An 8,218-nucleotide genomic window follows, 5' to 3' on the forward strand; every position below is an offset into this window, starting at 1 on the left:
TCCGCTGATCCATCAGTTGAGTGTCAGGGAGAATTGCAGGCCATGAAAAAGGAGAGGTTCATTTTTATGGTAATGAACTTGAATTTTTTTAAAAAATGTACTACGCTGCACCGGCTTGCTCCAGATTTTTGAAGTTTGTTGCTGGCATTTATTTTGTAACAGGGATTTGTGCAGGGAGGGATCCTGCCAGCTTTCAAAGGGCCTGGTCTAGGAGGAAATCCTGCCCCTAGTGACTATGGCTGCAGCATTTACACAATGTGTTTAACCTTAGAGGGGCTGGTAAGAATCAGTTTTGTAGTCGATGAAATGTGCAGTTGAGCTGTAGCTTAAAGATTATGTAAACAGGAAGTGTACACCACCAGACGATTATGTAAACAGGAAGTATACGCCACCAGACGATTATGTAGAACAAGAAGTGTATGCCACCAGTTGGGCATGTTCCTGTGCTTCAGCCCAGGGTCCTGAAAGAATTAATATAGGGTTCGTGGGGAACTGAAGTGGTTTCTATAGCTCAGTTTGGATCTTTTACCAAATGACCCGGGTACTGAGGACAGGTACTTCCCTCCTCCAAACACCCTCCTTAGGAAGGACAGAGGGCTCCGTGCTTCGTAGAAGAAACCAGGGGCTCTAGGCTTTGCTGGGCAATAGCTACAGAGCCATTCAGTGGGTACTGTCATGGCAGGGGTCAATCCTTTCAACCCGAGTGTCCTTCAGAATGTGTACCTGATGATTGTCCATAGAAACAGCAGGCCGGCCACTGATCGATGGACTGAAACTGGAGCCAGAATAGATCTTTCTTCCTCTTAAATTATTTTGCCCGAGTATCTGTTAAGGGACAAAAAGTCTAATGCAGTCTGAAGGCTCTTAAATATCTGTCCATGTATCAGTGTTTTGCTATTATTTGCCTATGACCCCACCATCATCCAAGAACTTCTTTTTTCTTGGGAGCGGATGAGATAGATTAATTCTCTCTCTCTCTCTCTCTCTCTCTCTCTCTCTCTCTCTCTCTCTCTGTATATATATATATATATATATATATATATATATATATACATACATACATATATATGTATATATATAAAGATTTATATAAAGGGGAGGATGAGATAGATTAATACTCTTTATATATATGCATGCACATGTATGTGCACGACAAACACACACACACACACACACACACACACACACATATATATATATATATATATATATATAAATAGTTTTTTAAGAGAAAGCTATGGGGTTGTGCAGCGCTCTGAGGAAAGAGTGACATGTTAATATCAAACGTGTAGGAGACATTTTCTAAAGACATAACAGTGTGCTGAGTGGTGGTGACGCACACCTTTAATCCCAGCACTTGGGCGGCAGAGGCAGGTAGATCTGTGAGTTCGAAGCCAGCCTGGTCTACAGAGCAAGTTCCAGGACAGCCAGGGCCACACAAAGAAAGGATTTCTGAAACAAACAAACAAACAAACAAACAAAAAGACAAAACAGTGGAAGAGAAAGATTTAGAATGATACGGATTTAATACTCACAAAGGAGAGGCAAATCACAAAGAGGAAGCAGGAAGACTTAGTCCAAAACAATGCCTGGGAGAGTTTATCCAAGACAGTGAAGAATCCCATGACTAATAGTCCCAATGAAAGGGGTCCTGCACGCCATGTACACTATATTGCCTATACTAGCGTTCTCATCACGTTCAGATACAGCAAGAAAGCAATGTGTAAGAAGAGCGGCTTCAGTAAAAATGTGGTTGCGAGTTCTAGAGAGTGAGAAGGTCTTTGGTCAGTTACGCTCCCTGCACTCGAATAACTGAGGAGGGCAGGTTTGTGGCCCAAACATTTCATTGACAGGCATAAATAACAGATTTGCAAGTAAAATGTACTACTTTGAGAGTAAAATTCATCTTTAATAAGGAATTTAATTAGTTCTGAATGATGGTTTCTTAAGAACTGGGAAGTTGTATTATTCTATACAATGATATAACTTCTAAATTCATAGTATTATATCTTGTCATAAGAAAATAGAGCAGCAGAACCAAAGTCATAAAGCACAAAATGGAACAAAGAATCATAAATGTGCTTTGTAGAAATAATAAGGAATAGAAAGTACTAGAGAAAAGTGACATTTTATTTTCAAATTTACAAGTTAACAGAATGGTACAAATGCATAATCATAATTGAAAGCAAATTAATATGGTGGCTCTTCAGAAAATTGGGAATCGATCTACCTTAAGACCCAGTTATACCACTCTTGGACATCCACTCAAAGGATGCTCCATCCTACCACAAGGACCCTTGCTCTGCCGTGTTCACTGCTGCTCTAGTCATAATTGGAAGAAACTGGAAACAACCTAGATGTCCACCAACCGAAAACTGAGTAAAGAAAATGTGGGACATTTACACAATTGAGTATCACGCAGTGGTAAAAAGTAAAGACATCATGAAATCTGCAGGCGAATGGCTGGAATTAGAAAACATCATCCTCCCGAGGGAGGTAACCCAGATCCAGAAAGACCAACATGGTATCACTCATAAGTGGATACTAGCTGATAAGTAAAGGACAATGGTGGGAATTGCTGCCCTGAGTTACATTTCTCTGCCCCCACCCATTTGAGGTGCTTATCTGCAAAGAAAACATAATAACTTCCCTCTGCTCCTGGAGTTGGATAAGGAAGTTTGAGTGCACACGATCATTCCTTGATCCCTGCTGGGGTCAGGTGACAGTCCCTTCTGGGGTCAGGTGACAGTCCCTTCGCAGCCCACTCCTCTTTTGGTGCCGTGGTATAAAAGCTAGCCCCAGCAGAACAATAAATGAGCTGAAGCCGTTCCACCTCAGCCTCCTGCTCTGTGGATTCATTCAACCTGGACACCCTCTGCCTAGACTCGTGGTTTCAGACCGTGCTGGAGCGGTAGACAGTCACGTGACAACTTACAGACCCAGAGAGGTTGAGGAACAAGGGGGGCCTTAAAGAGGGGAGGACACATGGATCTCCCTGGGAAGGGAAAATAGAGTCGATTTTGTGGGTGGACAGGGGATGGGTGGCGATGGTAATATGAGCTTCTCAGACTCAGGAAAGAAAGCGCATGCACAGTTTGCCCACAATGACTGGCCAACACCTCCTACCACGACACTCTCACTGAACTGCTGTGTGAGAAAAACACCCCCTATCTCTGGCTTCTCTGACATCCTTCACACCTTACACAGAACACATCAAAAATTATGTGTATGCATTTTACTCTACTAGCAGAAAGCATGCTCATGAGGTAGTCACTAACTTTTGCAGGATGAAAGTCTTCATGCAGCTTAGAGAGTTTCAAAGGGGACACAATTGGACATGAGAAACTATCATCGCCCAAGTAACCACCGCTCGCCATTCCTCAGGCTGAATCCAAGGCCCTGTTTATATGATTCACACTTCCCCTGGGCATTAGTTACCGATATGGAGAACTCTCCAGTCCTAATGCCCAAACCAGACCTCTCTCCTGAGATTCAGACTTCTGTCTGTGGCTTTTTTTTTCTAGAAGCACCATTTGTTTAATGAACTGTTGATACCTCTAACCTGACATAGCCAAGAAAACGCTCACCGGTTTGACAATGAAACCACTCACCACCTAGTCTGTCCCCTCTCTTCCGCATCCTCGAATATGTCAACCAACAAACCTGTCCGCACTGCTGTCCAAGTGCTTCCTGAACCAGTCTCTTTCCTGTGGCTTAGCTCCATCCAGTACACTCTGTCTTATAGCAAAACAGAAGCAACCAACTTTTACAACCAAACAAGCCAAGACACGCCTATCTCAAGTCTCCACTGCAGCTGCGGCCTGAACTCCTTTCAGAGCTCTTGGTCACATCTTTGGATCATATCCTTGCTCCCCCAAACCTTCACATGGCTGTTGCTCCTCAGCCTGTAGACCTCAGCACGAAGGTTGCCTCGGAAACAAGCTCCTCGACCAGATGGGCTGAGTAACCCTGCTCAGACTCCACACTCAGTCTCTGTTCCATTACTGCATTGTTCCAACGCGCTTGTCGACACCTTATTTCAGTGCTTCTGTTTCCTGTCATCTTTCTCCACTAGAATTAAGCTCCCCTCGTATGTGTCATATTCCAAGCTCTGTCCCCAGACTCTAGAGAAGTCCTGGCGTAGAGCAGGCACCCTAGTGTATTTGCGAATCAACCAAAGGCTCCTTTATTCTATGGAGATTTCCACAAATTTTGTATATGTTGTTTCAGCTGTACACAGACACACACACACACATATACACATACATACTACGTGCACACATATACATATACGTGAACACACATGAACATATAAACATATATGCACACCTGCACATAAACATATATACCACATACACATATTACCCCCATATATATATAAAAAACATAACATACACACATATACACACCACACACATAAGCACATATAAATATATACGCACAGATGCATACACACTACCATATACCACACACATATGTGTACATATGCATATACACACATATACATAAAACACACACACATTGTCTTAGGGTTTTGTTTTGTTTTGCTATGAAGAGACACCATGACCACAGCAACTCTTATAAAGGAAAACATTTTATTGGGGCTGACTTTCAGCTTCAGAGGTTTAGTCCATTATTGTTATGGTAGAACATGGCAGTATACAGGCAGACATGGTGCTGGAGACAGAGCTCAGAGTGATCCACAGGCAACAGACAAGACCGTGTATCACACTGGGCATAGTTTGAGCATATAAGACCTCAAAACCCACCTCCACAATGACACACTTCCTACAACAAGTCAGAACTACTCCAACAAGGCCACACCTCCTAATTGCGCTGCTCTCTTTGTGACAAACATTCAAACACATGAGTATATGGGAGCCATTCCTATTCAGAACACCACACACATATACAGGTATATATGCACATTTACATACATAAACACACACTACACATAAACACACATATACACATCACATACAAATATACACAAATATGTGCACACATTTATATATTATACATATACACACATACACACATATCAAATGTATATACACATGTTTACATACATACACCATTCACACATTTATACCTCACAAACATATATACAAACATACACACATATACTCGCACATACATAAACACACCACGCAATACGCAAACATGTATATACACACACTCCCCACACCCACTTTCCTTTTAATCTTGCTCACCACTCTGCCACTTAAAGATAATTGCTCCAGAAGCTGTCTCTATGCTAATCTATGCTGATCACCTCTGACATCATCACAAGTCATTTTTTTCCACCTCCTATATCCTACACTATCGGATCTGCTGAATGAATACGTAATTTCCACAGGAGCCAAATCTTTGGTTCAGTCTTTTATTCCTGGAGCCCGATCTGGTGCCTGGCACATAATAGGAACTTGGAAATGATTTGTGGAGGAAAGAAAAATGGAGAGAGGGAGTCGGTGTTTCCATGCTGCGTGAGGAATTTATTTTCCAATCCAGTTCCAATCAGCACATCCCCCTGAGAGAATGGCTAAACGCCCTGCTGTCGCCTGAGCATGGAAGCAGTCCAGCCAGGCAGAGTTGTGGCATCACACAGACAAACACAGAGGCTCTTCCTAGGGTGGGAAGTAATTAGCACACATTTGGCGGAATGAACTGGAAGAAAGCGATGTCCTGAGGGGTACTCTTGGAACACACTCAGGGAGGAAAGCTAACACACAATGAACAATTTCTGATGGGTACTAAGGAAGATCTTCGCATAGTAACAGGGACACCTAGGGCTGGTCCAGAGAATCATCATCCTAAGAGGGCCCTAGCCGAGCAAGAGTCTATGTGACAAGTGATGTGTAAGCAGGTGCCTAAGATTAGACGCCTAGACAGAAGAGGAGAGACCTGTCTGTCCCTACAAGAGAGACTGTGCTGTTTTGACCACTCTAACAACTGATTAATGAAAAGGTATTGAGTGTGAGTTTCCAAATCGTATTTTAAGTCACTCTAGTAGATATAACGGAAGTCCTTTCTTAGTCATGTCCTTGACAGTAAACCTTAATTTCTGTAAATCATTTTTTTATACTTTCTATTTTTTTTAAAAAAAAAGAAACTCTGACACATTTGGACTGGGTAGCTGCTGACAGCCCAAGTGTGTTAATTAGCAAATTAAGTCATCTTATTCCTCTCTGGGTATACTACATACAACTCCACGGAACCACTGAGAAGATAATGACATTCATTCCAACCCTAAGCATGCTGGGGCTTGTGAGGAAAGAGACTCCAGCTGGGGCTCGGGAGAGCTCGGGTTCTGTCTCTTTTTCTGACATAACTGTCGGCTGCAGGCAAATCCCTTCAGCTTCTCCTCTGCCTAGTAACTAGCCATCCCATGTTGTTTCTAAAGATGGGCCTCATACGCTGGCCATGTGGCACACACCTGCCATCCCCTCACCCCAGAAGTGGAGGCAGGAAGATCAGAAGTTCAAAGCCAACCAACCTTGGCTACATACTAAGTTTGAGGCCAGCTTCGTGGAGCTTTGTCTCAAACAACAAAATAAAAATAAAACAAAAGGGAAAAAAAGGAAAAGACTCTATAATCCCTGATAAGGCTTAAAATGATGCTTACCAGATGAAACACAGACATCCAGTGAAATTTGATTTGGGGATGACACACACATCTTTCATACCGTTTCAGTTTTCTCTGCTCATAATTATATAAAGCCACAGACAGTTGGGGAAGGGAGATGTGCAGGCTCACATAGCTCTTTCCGAGTGCCAACCACTTTCCCACTGTACATAGTATGAAGGGGCAGGAGCTTCATAAGGAAGAACAGTGGAAAGCTGGTAGGATACCGGGCAACCCCGTCCCTAAGCTGGTGGCTGAATTTCACCCTTGATCTTTTTCCTTCCCTTCTCCGTCCACATGGCAGACGGCCGTGACTTCGTGTTTCTTTATCTTTTTGACACAGTCTTGTCCAGATGAAGCTGGATTGATTCTCTTCCTTTTGTTAGGATTCACAAACTATATTCTACACCAGAATAGTCTTGGGGCAAAGAGGACCTTTGATAAGTCAGAAACAACAAGCTGATTGATTGAATCCAGGGAATTACACATCGAGACATTCATTTTAATTAAGCACCTCATTGGAAAACACATAACACAGGCAAGAGTCACTGCAATTGTGACAGCTATATTGCTATTTTATAACCTCAAATTTAATCATCAAGAGCTGAGCAATCCCGCTCTGAAAGATTCCCATAGCACACTTGCCTGGCTTCTCTAGGCTTTGAAACAGGGAGGAGAACACTGGGGTAGCAGAGATGCCAGACCGCCAGCCTTTTATTATTGTGCTTTAATTTTCTGGAAGTTTTTGCCTCAGCTAAAAGTAAGCTCCACTCTGGCACCAGTGTCCACATGATCTTAATAGTACTGTTAGAACTTTCGAAATTATCCAGCTCTGAGTTAGTAACAGATTTTGTGTGTGTGTGTGTGTTGACATTTGAGCACGTGAGGGAGCGCACTCAAGTGTGTGGTACCTGTGCAAGCCAGAAATCAACCTATGACATTATTCCTCAGAAGCCATCCGAGACAAGGTCTGTCAGTGGAACTCAGGGACGGTGGATTACACTAGGCTGGTTGGCCAGTGAGCCCCAGGGGTCAGCCTATCTCTGCCTCCCCGGGAATAGAATGACAAGCACAGACCATGGCGCAAGACATGTGAAGTGAGTCTGGGGATTGACCTCGGGTCCTCAGGCTTGCATAGAAAATACTGTAGGGGCTGAGCAGTTCCCTAGTTTTGGGTTCAAATTTTTGTGCTTACTTTCAGCCAGTCAAACAAAGGTTCCATCTGGGACGCCACTCTCTGCCTCCTTTTGGAATTCTTCCTAAAATTGCACGGGGTGTCTCTGCTCAACCCATGCTGCAGTCTCAGGCAGTCCCACTCCGGGTTGTGTGCTTGACCATTATTTCCGTCTTCTGATTTTACTAAAAAGCATATTGCCTCCTACATCCTTGTTCTTCCTGGGATGCCCTTATCTTCCCTAGATGAGCCATGTTCTCCCTGTGCCTCTTTCATCACCCAGATCAAACATCACCCTGTTTAGTCTCCTGTCTTCTCACCCAGGCAAAACCAAAGTCCCTTCCTCTGTGGTCCCAATTTACTTTGGTGTGTTTATATCATTAGATGTATGCACAGGAGATACACATTCTCAAATATTT

The sequence above is a fragment of the Myodes glareolus genome, chromosome 5, assembly GCF_982192425.1.
Source record: "Myodes glareolus chromosome 5, mMyoGla1.1, whole genome shotgun sequence".
NCBI classification, from domain to species: Eukaryota; Metazoa; Chordata; class Mammalia; order Rodentia; family Cricetidae; genus Myodes; species Myodes glareolus.